The following is a 16,921-nucleotide window of genomic DNA, read 5'->3' on the forward strand; positions in this document are numbered from 1 at the left end:
CATATCAGCAAATTTATATTGTTTTTTAACAGATAATTATTTTCGTTTTCAAAACAAAACCAACCTCATCCCCTCCGTCCATTGAGAACATCTCCCGTGCACGGAGGGGATGGGCTGTGGGGCACATGTGGGGTGCACGCAGCGCGCTCTGTAGGCAACCCGTTTTTCTTTTTCTTTTTCTTTTTTTTGTTTTTGTTTTGGTAGAAAAGATGGTAAAATAAACAGAAACAAGAAAACACGCAGAGCCCAAGAAACACAAAAAACAAATGAGGATCAGAACTCCTCACCGCAACATCAGACATCTTCAAGACTAAAAAGTGGGAGCATCCAGGGTGGAAGATGCCTCCAGAATTCCTGAAAACCATGATTTCCCATGGCAGCCAGCTTATGCGCTGCCCCAATTGAGTCCCCCTCTTTGCCAGGAAAATCTTCAAAGCAAACAGGCTATGAAGGATTGGCCAGATAGAAGGCTCGCAATCAAAAGATCTCTTGGAAATAACAGTCACAAGAGTAGAGGAGTCACAGAAAATATTAACAGATCTCAGTCCCGGCCCATATATGAACAAGACACACTCTTGAACTGCTGAGGCCTCTGCATAGAGAGCAGACAATACTTTACAATGCCCATATTTAGCAAAAAATGGGTGTTTTCTATTGACAGAGATCTAAAAACCAAAAGCACTATTTCCAGCTCCAAAGCTTCCATCTGTCATTGCAATACACCCCTCACATTCCATCCATCTTTGAAAGAAAGGCTTGCCCACCTGCTTTTTATACGAGAAAAGTCCGTTGATTTTGGAGGGGAATCTCTCTTCAGTTCTATGCTCAACCTGCGAACAGCAAGAGAACATTAAAAGGGTTTGGGGAAATAGACTCAAATACAAATCCATTTTTAGCTTTCCAAATATTTCAAAACATAATAGCAGAGAGTTCCAAAGCATCTTCACCCGCACCGAGCAGAATTTGTTCCTGGTTAATCCACCAGCCCCACCAATCAATAAAGTAGCTAAACGAGAAAAACAGTCCTGCCCGAAATAATAATTAAAACCATTGGAACTCATTCCTTAGGTCTCATGGTAATCGATGCTAATATTTAATTAATAATTAATTAATTACCACGATCCTCGTGAAATAAGTATAAATTTCATTAAATGGCATATCAATGTGAGAAGAAAAACTGAAAAATAAGAAAGAAACAAAAACAAAGAATATATACTATTATTAATAATAATAGTAACAACAACAAGAAGATTTAGGTCTACATCTAGCTAGTCTCTTTATTAGGTCTAGAATTGTAGTTTTACTTAAATAATTAAAGCTTGTCTCTTTATAAGAAAAATCACATAAAGGGCATTAAGGTCATATAAATTTTGAGGAAACCCCATTATATTATAGAAAATGAAAAATTAAAATCAAAATATGCAAATGGATGAATATGGCCCTATTTATAAATATACTTGGTTAAATATATTGTAATTGATTGCGGAATTTTGCAGAAACCAAAAGAATATTATAAGTAAAATCATCATTATTTAAGCCTTTTTTCTCAACTATTTGGAGTCGACTACCTCAACCATTTGGAGCCGGCTACATGAATCCTGTTTCACCATTCCATTCTATTCAATGTTATATCCATCCTTAAATAAATGCTTAAGATAAAAGATATTAAAAAAAACTCAGTTATTCACTTATTTGTACTTTTAGTAAGTTATTGATTATGAGCCTGTGTCCAACATTACATATTTAATATAAATTACATGTGTCATATTATAATATTTGTATGTAAAATATACAATATAACATAAGATAGAATATATACATATGTATAAATTATGTACAAATTACATATTTAGAAATGTGTTTAGGCTGGGCCTCAACATAAAACCTAGGCCCAAACCCAAAATTTTTAGACTGGGCCAGGCTGAAAATGATCACCCTTGGGGTTTATACTTTTATTTTGAAAGTAAGGGGTCTATAATATCATGTTAATCTAGGGTTTAACTTGTTCTATAGTGGAAATAAACAAGTGGCTACTTGACTTTGTAAAAAGAGTACAAATATAAATATGTACAGTACATTTGGAAGGAATACAAATACAAATATACAGAGTACAAAACCTTATATTTTGTATTTTGTATATATTTGCACTGTACATATTTATATTTGTGCTCCCTCCAAATTGAGCCTTAAATGAAAAAACCATGACATAAAAACACATTTTACCAAAATCATTTCGCAGCACAAAGTGCACTATTCAAGCCCAACTCTAGGCTTCTGCTTTTGGGCTTTTAAAACATTAAATGGTAGTGTGGTCCATTAACTAAATGATGGGTGCAACTCAGGTGCCCTATTTGAAGATTTTAATCCGCATCAGGCCCATTTAAAATTTAACAAAACTTAAAAATGAGGACACCCAAATTGCACCTCTTAAGTAAGTGGGTAGTAAGTCTATTCCAATATATAACATAAAACATATGGTCTAGCCTTTTTTTTTTTTTTTGGTAGAATGGCCTTCTAGCTTTAATATGAAGTAATGAATTAAATCTCAGCCGTTTGAAATGAACAGCATCAGGCTTACAATGAACTATCGGGTCACTATCAGCTCCAATCCATGGTGAATATAAGGTTCAAATTTTCAGGTAGGGGTGATCATGAACTGGGTGGGGTTGGGCTTTGCATCTTTGACATTAAATGCATAATATCTAATTTTGTAGTATTTTATATTATATAACATTTTTTTGGAAATATATAACATGTAATATAAGTAAAAAATATATGTTATAATTTATATAAATATCATATACAATATATTATATACATCGTTTTATGATATTTATATACAATATGTCATATTATATAAAATAAAACATATATTTATGTATGTATAAAATATATAATTTATAAATATTACAGGCCCGGCTGAAAACGATCACTGCTATGTTCAGGTCTTCATTACAATTACAGACTTTAACAACAAACTAATTAGCACATTAAGGGAGTCTTCGACAATTTGGTCGGTTTTGTTTTTAAAAACAAAACATCTAATACATCATTAAAAACAATATAATTTTGTTGATGTGGCAGTTGCTTTTGTTTTTAAAAATAAAATTGATGAGGGGCGATTTGACCCTCCAGTGATATTGCATCAGTACCACATGGCAGCCTTAAACTGTTGCTTAACACCTCAACACCATGTAGGCACCTCAACCCAAGATCAGGTTGGCAATCTTAGGACCAAATCACCCATCGTAGGACTAGGTCGGCCATTTCAGGACCAGGTCGGCCATCATAAGACCAGGTCACATATTGCAGGACTAGGTCGGCCATCATTGGCCATTATAGGACTAGGTCGCCTACCGCAGAACCAGGTCAACCATCACAGGACCAAGTCACCCATCACAGGACTAGGTCCCCTATCGTAGGACCAGATCGGCCATCATAGGACCAAGTCACCCATCACAGGACTAGGTCCCCTATCGTAGGACCAGATCGGCCATCATAGGACCAAGTCGCCCATTGTAAGACCAAGTCAGCTATCATAGGACCAGGTTGCCCATCACAAGATTAGGTTATTCATCGCAAGACCAAGTTGGCCATCATAGGACTAGATTGCCCTTCGTAGGACTAGGTCAGCCATCTCAAGACCAAATCGCCCCTCGTAGGACTAGGTCGGTCATCGCAGGATTGATTTAAGGACCTCAACATGAAGGGCAACCTCTCTACGCTGACCTGGCCAAAGCGTAGTTGGCGACCTGTAAGACATGATGGCTGACCCCTAACATGAGTGGGTTATCTTCTTTGAATCCTCCGGGATCACGTCATCCCATCAATGGAGCTTACTCCTGCCCTGCCCACTTTGGAGGCAACCAGGTGAGCTCTATCACTTTTACGTGAAAATTACATCCGAGCGAGGTGGGTTGGTAAGTCATATTCCCCTAGAGATTTTAGGCATGCAGCATGAAGCCCACGGCAACCTATGCCTATATAAAGGCATCCCAATGATTAGAGAAGGTACACATGATTTAGTATTCACAACTCTCTTGCTCTTTCGCATTTTAGCTCTCTCAAAACTCTTTAAACATTGGAGTATTCACCCCAAGTAAAACAATGTGAACACTCTCTCCCCCACCCATCCCCCCCCCAAAAAAAAAAAAAAAAATTCTAATATTATGGTTCACTATATACCTTTTCCAACCATACCTTTTTGTAAACCATCATCAATACAACCATACTCAATTTCCAACAAAGAGTAAAGAGGTATTTGTAAATGTATGTGGTTTGTTTTCTATTAGGCAATGTTTTGAATAAGTTCAGTGCAAAACTCGTATACTATATTTGTATTTAATAATAAAAAAATGAATCCTTATGACTTTATTATTCTTTTATTATAATTAGAAAGATTGTTTTTATAAAATGTATATATGTATGTACGTATTTGTTCAGATTGCCTCGTATTGGATCATACTTATATTGAATTGGTACAGGCTTTGGTTGGTTTGAGATACTTGAGTCTTCAACCCAAGTCCAACATGAATTTAGATCAAGCTTGAATTTTTTAATCCAACCCGAAGTCCAATTATCCAGGATCAGGACCAAGCCGAAGTCCAATTTTTCAACGAGTCTGAATCTTTTGTCAATAAAAATCCTACATGTCAACTGCTGCTTCGGCAGTATCTAAACTATTAATGAGAGTGCACGGGCTCCACCATCTACCCGTGTATTGGGAACATTTTCCAAAGTAGATCATGTTGCAGTAGAGTTAACATCTGCGCCTTACAATGTCTCACAGCACATTCCTGTCCTGTATTAGAAACATCTCTTAATGATAATATAAGAATCAATGATATTATCATCAGAATTGATCTGTGGGACATTGTGGGGTGTCCAACAGATCTAAACTCGTTGTGGGGCACATCATATGGGGAGCCAATTTGAACTCACTATCAACAGCTCTCAATACTCAAACTGAAGTTTAGATATGCTGACCACAATACATTGCTGGCCATGTTCATTCAGCCGTGCACATTGGAAACATCCCTTATATTTTGTAAGGCTGCAACTTGAGCTAGGTTGGTCCGAACCCAACCCTAACCAAACCCGAAAAAATTGAATTGGGTTGGGTTGGGTTGATGTTCGGGTTAGGGTTAGGGTTGAAATTCATGAACCCGACTTTACTTTGGGTTGGGTTAGGGTTGACCCCTTAGCCAACCCAACTCTATAGTACATGTCATTTTAAATATATGTTATACATATATAAAATACATTGATTTGTTTAGATGCATGATATTTGTATAGTCCCTACCACATAACATCATGCATTTCTTTTATGATAATCACTTCACTTAATCATAATCAGAAAGACTAAAACCTTAATAACATTATTTTATGTTCTTTGAAAATTTTATTCGTTCATCTCCTTTATGTTGTTTTCCGCCCAAGAAAGATTTATCGTAAGTCATAACTCATAATAAACTATAGTCATTTCTAACACTTGTTTTTTGTTTTGAATTTTGTACCAAAAGAACAAAAAATAAAAAATAAAACATCAACAAACAAATACTAATGAAACATAGGATTAATATATGTAGTGAAAGTTGAGTTAAGATCTAAAATTGAGAAATTTTATGTGGTTTTAAGGGATGGGAAGAAGGTTGGACTGGGCCCAACACAAAATCGACTTCGAGTCAGATCGGGTTGGGTTAGGGTTGAAGGAGTTTAGTTAAGATTAGGGTTAGGGTTGGGTTGGTCAAGTTGAAGATCGGATTGGGTTAGGGTTAGGGTTGGGGTTTATAACTTAGGATTGGGCTACGATTGGCCTCAACCCGACCTAACCCGGCCCGACTTGCAGCCCTAATATTTTGTATTGCAAGTTTCAAATGTGTAACTAAATGAACATGACCAACAATTAATGTATTGTGGTCAGCAGATTGAAGATGTTCATATATGTTACCAAATCATGGGCCTTTTTTTTAACCGAACTAGTTGTACTAGTTTTTGGAAATTAGAAGTTGGAATTGAACCAAAACCAGTCGGTTAACTGGTTGACCGATTTAGTTAACCATCAATTTGGTTTTTTGGTTTTTTAGTTTTTATAATATATATTATAAATATATATATATATAATATAAATTATAAATATATAAAATATTATATTTTAAATAATATATAATATATTATAAATATATATTTATATATAATGCATATTTATTAATTTATAATATATAAAATATAAAGAAAAATATGTATATCGATCGGTTCGGTTAACCACCGATTTTTTATATTGGTTAACCGAAACCGAACTGGTACATTTGGTTTTTTAAAACACTGAATTGAAACCGAATCGATCGATTCCGTTAATCAATTTTTCAATCGGTTCGATTTTTTTGTTTTTTTTTTCTCACCCCCCTACCCATGAATAGGGGTGAGCAAATGATTTATTCGGTTTAAAACCGAACCAAACAAATCGAATTTACAGAAATCGAACTATGAAATGTGGCAACTGAACCGAAACTGAATTTAGGTTAAACCGAACAAATCGAACCGATTTTTTCGGTTAATTCAAAATTTTCGATTAAAACCGAAAATTGTGAAAACTGACAGAAAATTGCAAAAGCTGCTCATGTTAAGTTTAACAAAGTTTTTATTTTATTCCCTATACTCAGTAGAAAAATAAAAGAAAAAAAGCAGACTCTTAACAAAGTTTTTAAGAGGATTTCAGTGGTTTAATCTCCTTCAAGGTGGGGAAGATAATAGTGCTTATCTTTGTGAGGTAGCACATCGATGACAGGGAAATGATACAACAGAGATGAAACAAAAGAGAGAGAGAGAGAGAGAGAGCAAGTCTCAGTTTATCAAAAGAAAAAGAGAGATCAAGTCCCCGACCTTGGAGGATGTTCTGATATAAAAACGGATGTTATAACCGATAGAAGTCGAGATTCGATGGAGAAGAAGAAGGTTTCAGAGTTACCTAGCGCCGGTAAGCCGATGAAGAAAAAGAACTGAACTGGCGAACTGCGAACTGCCGAAGAGCCTCTGTACTCTGTAACTGTGAGCACCGAAATCCGAACTGCCGATTGCCGAAGGCCCGAAGCGGTGAAGCTGACTCTGTGTGGGCTGTGGTCTGTGCACGTTAGGAGACTCAGGACGTGGAAGAAGACGAAGAGTCAGAGTACTCTTTCTTGTTTTGTTTTCCACTGTTTTCGTGACTCATAAGAAAATTTGAGTCTTTTACGTTATAACTTAATAAGGAAATTTGGCATATAGCCAAATTCGAGTCCGAAGTTCCGTCTATACTGTATATTTGTAAATAATATTAATAATATATAATAAAACTAAATCGATTAATTTGATTAACCGATTTAGCAAACATAGTAACCGAAACTAAAAACCGAAAAATAGAAAAACCGAACTCAAATCGATTAAGTCAACCAAAATTTTGGTTTAATTTTTCGGTTTTAACCGAATTGTGTTCACCCCTACCCACGAATGACAAAAAAAAAATTCCTAATATGAGATCACATCTGCGCCCCATAAAACGTGTCCCACAAACGCCCTTTACGCACATCTCAAAGATGTTCTCAATATACGGTTGGGATATACCGTGAGGTATAGATGTGAATTCTCCCAATGTGCGACTGTATGTATTTGTAATCGTATGCGCCTTGAGTGACTTGAGGGCGCGTGATGACCAAGCGAGTGCACTGGTGAGTTTGCTACTTTGTTTATATTTCTCTGACTCTCTCTCCAATTTAAAAGTGTACTAAACCGAAGACTGAAGTCTTCTCCTCCTCTCACCCACTTGCGTCACTCGAAGACGAAGAGGAATAGGATGGTAACGCAGATGCTTTTGAACGCTTGACCTGCGCAGGTGCAACCCATCTCTCTAAAATGGCTGGGTATTCTCTCACTCTTTCCTTCCCTCCGTCTGCGTTTTCTATTCTCTGAATATTTCGGTGTTTGAGTAATACTACAGACGGGTTACTTGAACTACTTTTTAGTGGATTTTATTTGATCAGCGTGGAGATAGAGAAATAAAACAATATGGAAAAGCTCATTTCGTTCTACGGATATTTCTTTTTCGTTTTCTTTGTTCCATTATGGCATTCTTAGATACTGCTTCAACTTTTTAGTGAATTCTGATGGGATATTCCCTTTGCTTTGAATTTGATCGTTAGTCCATTAACAATAATCATCTCCTTTTCATGTTTGTTTGACTCATTTTGAAAAAAAAGTAGAAATTTTTGGGTAGTTGAAGTGCTGTACTGCCTTCAAAAGTGTTGTCTGCAGTTCACCAAAAAAAAGGGATTTGTTCACAGTGAATCCTGAACGGTTGCAGTACGCATGGATCCTTGTCAAGTATCCGCTTTTTAGAATTGGACTGATCGAGTAGTTCGAATCAAATTTTCGCGCAGGTCATGGGTTGCAAGTGTTGGTTCCCCTTGGTTTTGTGGTTATGTTTCATATTCAGAGAACCCATTTCGTTCAAACATGATAGAAGGGGGAGGGGGGAGGGTAAACAAAAATGGGGTCCAATGCTTTTTTCTTGGCTGGGATTCTAAGAGGCCTATACCATTCACCATTATCCTACAAAGGATGGAATCGTTTGATATGGTTACCTGGATTAGGTCTTGTTTCATTATGCTTACTTATGATGATTGATGATTCAGCTTCACGAATCACGAAGAAATTAGACAAATGAGAAGTCTTGAGGATTACCCTTAGGCTCAGTTTGGAAGGAGTACAAATGCAAATTTGTAGAGTGCAAATACATACAAAATACAAGGTTTTACACTCTACAAATTTGCATTTGTACTCCTTCCAAACTGAGCCTTAAGTACAAAGTTTACTTCTCCAGTGGACCAATACAACTTTCTTAACTTGCTAGAGGAATTATCAGCAATAGTTTTGTGTCATCTCACAAGCAGTGAAAATTGTTAATAACCTGATAGCCTTGGGCATGGTTTTGCAGAAAGACTATGGTAAGATTTCTTAATGGTTGTCAGGTATTCTCATCTATGTTGAAATGATCAGATTGCCTTGTGTTTTAGTCTATAAAGTATGTCTTACCACCTTTATTTTGAGCCCTTTCTTGCAAGACATGTTTTGAGTTTTCCCAGTTGGCGCATCAAAATTACATATGATTAGAGACCTTTTTTTTCGGTAATAAAATAAAAATTTATTAAAAGGAAAAAAAAAAAAAGAAGAGAGAAGGGGAACAAAACATCACTCCAATGGCTCAAAACACAAAAACTCTAAGCCAGCCTAGCCTCAACAAGATCATCAGAAACCAGAGCCCACATTGCCAGCACAAGACAGAAACCTCTCAACAGAAAGAGATCCCAAAAAAATAGCCCAAAGAGAAAACTCAAAATCAAAGACCAATTCAGGACAAGAACCATTCAAAAAAAACCCACAAATACACTTAAACTCAAAAATAAGACCAAAGTCCAAACCAGCTCACAAGTTACAAGTTACAATATCTTCTTACAGTCTTCTTGATTTTCAGCAGCTTCTTATTTGGTCCTATCCCAAAGATACTTCCTTTTTAGTCTAGCGAAAGTGTTTTATACTAAGAGATTTCTATGCTTTCTTTGTTTTTTAAGCAAGAAAATTTCTTACTAATCCTTTCCAGCTCCAGGACCATGTTCTTTTCAAACATGGTTTCAAGTAACATTAAAAATCATAAGCTTACCCTTAGGATTGGTATTTGCGCTATCTATTCCTATCTCATGGTATCACTGAATGAAGGATGATCTGAAGAAGTAATTGCAGCAGCTAACAATTCGTCTTGGTGCATGCTTTGTTATTGCCTCCAGCAGAAAACTATGATTAATTTTCATTGTTTTTTTGTATTTCTGACATTTATTTTTAACTATTGATGATTCATGTAACCCTCTGTACAATTGGGACAAGGCTGAGTTGAGTTGGGTTGATAGACATTAGGGACCATTTTTTTGGTGTAATGGTAAAATGACAGCTAACAAACATAAAAGTATGGATTCAAATATGAGAATACCCATTTCATGCATGAAAATTTTGAAGGTTATGTCTGTATCCAGTCCAACCCTCACAAGACCCAAATAGCTTGGACCAAGAGTCGGTAATTGCTTTTGTATGTCAAGTAAGATATTCGTTCCCGTTCCATAAGTCTGATGTCTGTGCATTAAGCCCTATGGAAAAAATTTCCAGCTTACTAATAACTGCTATATTCATTCCCATTCCATAACACTACTAATATGCTGTCTTTGTAGGTATCTGATTGTTTTGCTCCAACTAATAACTAATATGCTACTGAATGGTGAAACAGGATTCATGTAGCCAACCCCATATACTTGGGATAAGGCTTGGATGATGATGAATAACTAATTTATTAATTGGAGAATTTGATTCAATACCTTGAGGAAAGTAGTGTGTATGGTTGCATTCATTCTGAGTTTTATTTTTGAGTCGGTGTTAGCTTTCATGTCCTCCCTAGTTTTATGCAGATTTAGCAATTTCCATACGTTAAAAGAGCATTATGTTTGAGGGAAAAAAGAAAAGAAATAAGTAGGACATCTACCATGAATTTTTAACTCTTTTAATGATACCTTCAAAGAACTGGCCGTTGAGATTAGGCTTCTATAAATGTGTACAATAATTGTATGCCAAATGAAAAATGATAGTGAAATATATAAAAAAAAAAAGAAAGAAAAATGATAGTGGTATATACATTCATAACATTCCTCATTAAAGATAACCCCTTGTAATTAGTCTAGATATACTGAAAATAAAGAAACTGGATAATTAGTTTCCATGTGCAGCTGATATTTTTTTCTTCTTTTTTGATTTTTTATGTAGAGTTTATGTCTTTGTATTTAAGGGAGAATTTGGTGATGAACCCAACTTCAATGGATTTTTTGTTTTACTGGAATATTTGAGTCCCTCAATGCTCTTTGTTGTATTCTGTTTTTTTTTTTTTTGTTTTAATAAAATTTCCTTTTCTTATTATAAAAATCACGTTTTATCATAAATAGTTGAAATTTCAATGGATCTTGAACATCTGAAAATTTTTCTCTTGTTAATATGTCATCTACAGTTCTGGTTACTGTGCCTAACATGCTTAAAGTTTAAGTTCATGATCTCTGGAGAGTAGCATGTACTAATATATTTTTTTAAATATTGTCATTAGAGTAGCTTTTGATTGCTGACTATCATTCTTTTATGTAAACCATGCAGAACATCGTGGTTGGTTGATGGACAAAGAATTGCAACAAAAATAAAAAATGCATCTGCAACATGTGATCCTAGAAACATTAAATGGAAAACAAATCCAACAAGAACCTGTCCAAACTGTAACCATGTGATAGATAACAATGATGTATGGTTCCTTAACTTTCATGGGTTTTCTGATAATTAACATGCCTTCCTCTATGTGGACAACAAGACTCTAGTTAGTGATCTTGGTGGTTTTCCTTTCTTGATATATATAGATCATAATTACCACATTTAGATGCCAGGACATGAGAATTCTATATGGGATATGCCTATTTGTGGCATTTACTCAAATTATATTGACATGCTATTTATCTTACAACAACATGATAAAATTGTTGTCAAAGCACATGATATTTTCTTGACAGTACTGATGCATGGACAGAGAAGACATAATTCACTCTTGGCAACGTCCTGATAAAGTGATAATCAAGTTCAATCTTTGATGGCTAATTGGAAACCCAGGGAAAATTGGGCCGGAGTGCATTCAGGATCATTTGGGGAACATCAATCTAAGCTTTTCATGCCCTATAGGAGAGGGAAGCTCATTAAGAGGTAAATTCTTAAAGGGTCTGGAATAGACCTAGTCTCATGGCTGGTCTGGTATTCAGGTGGAGGATGACTGCCAAGTGGTGGTTGGATGATTTTCAGGATCTACAGAGGGCTTTTGACCTCTACAAAACATTTATTAGGGAACCTATGGTTATGGTGTCTAGGCGAAAAAGCCTGTTAAGAGTGGTACCTGGACCTGCCAATGAGATGGTGGATGATTCAGCTTGTTAAGTTACTCCTTGTATTTCTACCATTACGCTCCTGATCAACTTTCTTCTGTTTGTACGTGTCCCTTTTGACTAGGTACTAGTGGAAAATTTTGCTGACATGTGTCTTAGTATTCATACCATGGTACCACGCATTATCTGTACAAATTCTAGTAGTAAAGTCTTTGGTTCTTGAGATTCTGTTATAGGATTTGGTTTATGCAAATGAGAGAAGTATGTACTTCTTTCTTGAATTAAGAAAGTGTATTAGTAATTTGATTGTTATAGTAGATAGAACAAGTTTGTGGAATTTATAGTAGCCACTGGCATAAGAAATATATATTTGTCTGCATTCTGATCTTAATTCTTAGAAAGAGCTGCAAGAACCAAGCAAGTCAACCAGGAGTTTCTGATCTTTTGATTGATATAGAATAGAGAAATATCTATCAAGTTTGTCCTCCATCCCTGCATTTTGTTTTCTTAGCTGTAACAGTGTTATAACTAAGAAAATAATAGTCTACTTCTATCTTCTTGTTTTCTTGTTTTAATTCATCAAGCATCTCATATCTTGTAAATGGAATATCATTTTCAATTTGATTATTTATTATTTATACCATGCACTATTGATCAATACTAAAGGAAAAAATGGAGAAGTAAAAATAAGCCATTGCATTTAAATACAAGATTATTTTCATTTATCAAAAAAAAAGTCATTGCAGATAGCTTAGCTAAATTTGGTGCTCTTTTGGTATAGTGATAGGCTTAGTCTATAAGTTTTTGCCCCCCACCCCCTGTATTGTACATCTTCTCATGTACTTTTTTTCTAATGAAATTTGGTTAAATTTTCTAAAAAAAAAAAGAAGTAAAAATAAGATTAACTTATATATTCTTTTCCAGTTTGGCAGCTCCCAATGGGAGTCAAAACCTAAGTATTACCTTTCTGTTTTCAGATCACCCAGGAGTGGCCAGGTTTACCCAGAGGCGTGAAATTTGATCCAACTGATCAAGAGATTATTTGGCATTTACTTGCAAAAATTGGTGGAACCAGTGTGAAACCTCATCCCTTTATTGATGAGTTCATTCCAATTGTTGATGAAGACGATGGAATCTGTTATACCCACCCTCAGAACCTACCAGGTCAATCACAAGTTAATGTATACTTCTCTCTTCTCTGATCCTCTGTTACTTCCAACTGACTTTTGTGGAAAAAAAATTCTCAACTTTTTAGGTGTTAAGCAAGATGGAAGTGTATCTCACTTCTTCCATAGAGCAATCAGAGCTTACTACACAGGAACAAGGAAGCGAAGGAAAATACTAGGTGATGACCTTGGTGATGTCCGTTGGCACAAGACTGGGAAAACCAAACCTGTGATTTTGGATGGGGTGCAAAGAGGGTGCAAAAAGATAATGGTTCTCTATATGAGCATGACCAAGGTGGAAAACCTGAGAAAACTAATTGGGTGATGCACCAATATCACATTGGAACAGGAGAGGATGAGAAGGATGGAGAGTTTGTTGTTTCTAAAATATTTTATCAGCAACAGGCAAAGCAGGGTGACAAAATTGAAGAAGATATAATGAATGAAGCGATTGGAAAAGTAGATCCAGTCACTCCCAAATCCGTGATCCCTGATCCCCCTCGTGCTGAAAGACTACATCCTGATCCTGATTGTGGACAAGAACCTGCATTTAATTGTATTCAACCCTGCAGCCAGGTGAAAAGAGAAGAATAAATGGAAAAAGGAAATTATTTAGAACTTTTCAGTGTGATCTATTCACCATGCAATTATTCGGATCAATCATATATCATACACCTTTCATGTAAGGTCATTTAGGATTGTTAATCTCTGCTATTTATTTATTTATTTCTGCAATATAAGGTCCATGCAGCAAGATCTGTAGAAGCTGGGGGCCACCTGGGCAGGGGGGGCTTAATAATCAAGTTGACAGGGGAGAAGATCATGAAAGGTGGCATTCTGATCTTGACATTGGAAAAGAACCTGCATATAGTTGCTTGGTACCATCTTCCCAGGTAGATAAAATTCATTTGTCGAATTCTGCTCCCATGTTTTGTCACTGAAATTTTGGTCAAAGTCCCACCCCTTTCTCCTTCCTGGTTCCTGCTTATTCATTCATGTTGGTTTGCTTATGATTGGAACTGTTTACTCATTCATTTTTTCTTCTTTCACTTAAGCATCCTGAGATAAGATACTTGGAAGATGAGATGCAAACTGGATTGGAAAAGTTTACTGATCAAGATTGCCACAAAGTGGAAGATCATGATAATAACGTGGTGTATGATCGTGATAATCAGAATGAGGAAGATCCAAAATGGTGGGAAGGTGAATCACAGTTTCTGTTAGATTCTCAGCAGCTTGTGGAAGGTTTATCTCTATGTGATGAGCTTCTTCAGAGCCAGACCTCCAGTAGGGATAGAGATGGCAAAGAAAGAAAGGAAAAACCCCGCCTATCTGATTATGCTCTCATAGGTGCAGGTGGTCTTAAAAAGGACTTGGAGGAGTGCCAGAATTTGAGCATTATTGATCCTGCTAATATTGAGTTTGATACACCTCCAGAATTCCGGCTGAGACAGCTTGTATGTTTATGTCCCCCTCTATCCATTTATACAATGTTTCTTTATATGGAAGTTTTGAATGTTACTGTCTAATTATAATCCTATGATTCTAAAGAATTTCAAAATTGCTTTTGTAGGAATTTGAATCACAAGACAGCTCTACCCCATGGGTTGGGACCAAGGTGGCAAAGGAATGGAGTACGGATGCCAATTCAACTTCATGATGGTCAAGTGGATTTGCAACTTTGTAATATTTTTTGTTATCGACTGGAGCTGTTTCAGCTTAACGCATTTGAGAAGACAGCTTTAACAACAGCTATTCTGAAGAAACCAAAAACACATCATACTGCATTTGGGTGAAATCACTTGTAATGTTGCTGTAAGAAAAAAAAAAAAAAAAATCTTGATGAATCACTAAGTATATGTTTGGCATTGGTGCTGCTGATGTGTGGATTGAAAACAGTGTCTTCTTTTTTGTTTGAAAATGTTGCTGCCAGGTGGGACGTTTCTTAGAGCAACAGTAATACCTGTTGATACCACTGCTCCATATCTATTTTTAGCACTGGTACCCATTATATGAAGTTCACGTCACTGTCATATCATGTCCTTATTGGCAGCAATGAGCTCCAATCTGAGAAAACATCGAATTCGGCATTGCTCCAAATCACACCTCAATTTCTAAAGTGTGGTTTGGAGAATAAAAAACGGTTTTAAACATATTAATATTTCCTGCAACACTGATTTTTTCAATGTGGCACTGATGTATCATTGTTTTCTGGAGCAATAGCATCAATGTCAAACAGACGCTAAATCAGCATGCCTGCCTTTCTCAGAAGATTGTATACTTTTAGGTTGTAGTCTTGTAGAATGTGATACTGTGCCAGTCTGCTAGATATACACGAAAGAAAGAACATCCAGAGGGAAAACTTTCCCCGCGCATCATTGATATGACCACCATTACAGTGGCCTTTTGCCTCTTGGAGGGTGGTGGTTCAGTAGGCATCGTCATGTATCAAAATAACCTTTTACAAAGAATTCATCGTCTCCTGTAGAAGTTTCAGTAGCATTTTCCTAGTTGGTTCATGCACCTCTGTAACGGACCCCATATGGTTACTGGTTAGGTGAACTCGGTTGTATTCATGCATTCCTGCAGGGGCACTTGATCCTAATTCTAAAAGGATTCGTGCATCTGCATCTGTGGGTCACCCTGGTTGTTAAATGTTAATAGCAGTCATTGAAGTGAGCCGTGAACACCCTAGGCATGTAGCAGATAAAATCAAAGAAACTCAAGCAGCATTCTCACATTTATTTAATTCATAGACAGATCTTATTTAATTAATTTATTGGCTGCACCTAAGCTTCTTCATGCTATCAACACACTCATATAAAGGCTTTGCAGAAACGCACTATTGCAATTTGAAAAAGGATGCATGTACCTCCGATTTGTTAAATAGACAAATCCTCACTGAAGCACTAGTTTTTATTTAGTCAAAATTGCTTCAGCAAGTTTTTGTTTATAATCTCTGCATCTTTGGAATGATGCACTAGTTTAAACATAGCAAGCCTGCAAATGTGCATTGGTTGCCCAATTTATTTTGAATCATCTAAAATGTGTATGAATGAATCTTGCGAGCTTCATTGGTTTCTTGTAAGTTGTAACACGCACCATGATAAAGCATTGATATCGTTATTCATTAGCATGTGTACTTTGCTAGAATCCATCAGGACCCAACAAGCAAACCTTCGTAAAGTATGAGCGAATCCACTCTGCAAAAGATGCACCTCCGCACTCTTGTACTCATCTGTAAACGCCTTATTAGCTCTATGGATATTGTTCTCTTAATACAAAATACGCGACTACAGAGATTAGATCCCTACCCTAGTCCTAGTCCTACACATAACGATTAACGAGTGCAAATCTCACCACTAGACACAAATAATTTTCTATTAAAACGGCATAAATTCAGTTTTTAAATTAATTTTATAAACTTTGAGCAGTTACCAAAGTCATATATGCATGTCTGAACTCTTAATTATGTGCATCTCGGTGGTTCAAATGTCATTTGAGCCTCGGATTTAGCCTTATCAATGCATTTTTGGGATTTATATGAATTTTCTTATTCGTGCCTGTCCAAATGGTATCGTGATACATATCATACTACAAGTATGCTTTGCAAAACTAATATTTTGAACCTTAAGCACAGCTAGGAAAAGTTTTTTTTTTTTATCTTCTTTTCTTGTTTGGGGTGATCATCAAAAAAGTATTTGGGGCGTCAGGCCATATATAAATTAAAAAAAAAAAATTAGGCATCTAGCTTGTGATATAGTATACTGTTTT

At 36.0% G+C, this 16,921-nt stretch overlaps 1 long non-coding RNA gene and 1 pseudogene across 2 annotated transcripts; one reads left to right on the forward strand and one right to left on the reverse strand.

Moving 5' to 3' along the window:
- Positions 1–503: 503 nt before the first annotated feature.
- On the reverse strand, positions 504–7,207 carry LOC148854730 (uncharacterized). The gene is made up of 2 exons (XR_016112295.1): positions 6,968–7,207; positions 504–830 (listed from the first exon to the last, which is right to left on the reverse strand). It is a non-coding gene; the product is annotated as an uncharacterized LOC148854730 (long non-coding RNA).
- A 490-nt stretch (positions 7,208–7,697) lies between these two features.
- LOC148854731 (SUPPRESSOR OF GAMMA RESPONSE 1-like) lies at positions 7,698–15,025 on the forward strand (annotated as a pseudogene). The gene is made up of 7 exons (XR_016112651.1): positions 7,698–7,895; positions 11,215–11,356; positions 12,959–13,145; positions 13,237–13,774; positions 13,933–14,040; positions 14,203–14,604; positions 14,721–15,025. The product of XR_016112651.1 is annotated as an SUPPRESSOR OF GAMMA RESPONSE 1-like (transcript).
- Positions 15,026–16,921: the final 1,896 nt, after the last annotated feature.

The sequence above is a fragment of the Nelumbo lutea genome, chromosome 4, assembly GCF_056320005.1.
Source record: "Nelumbo lutea isolate HS-2025 chromosome 4, American lotus-T2T, whole genome shotgun sequence".
NCBI lineage: Eukaryota > Viridiplantae > Streptophyta > Magnoliopsida > Proteales > Nelumbonaceae > Nelumbo > Nelumbo lutea.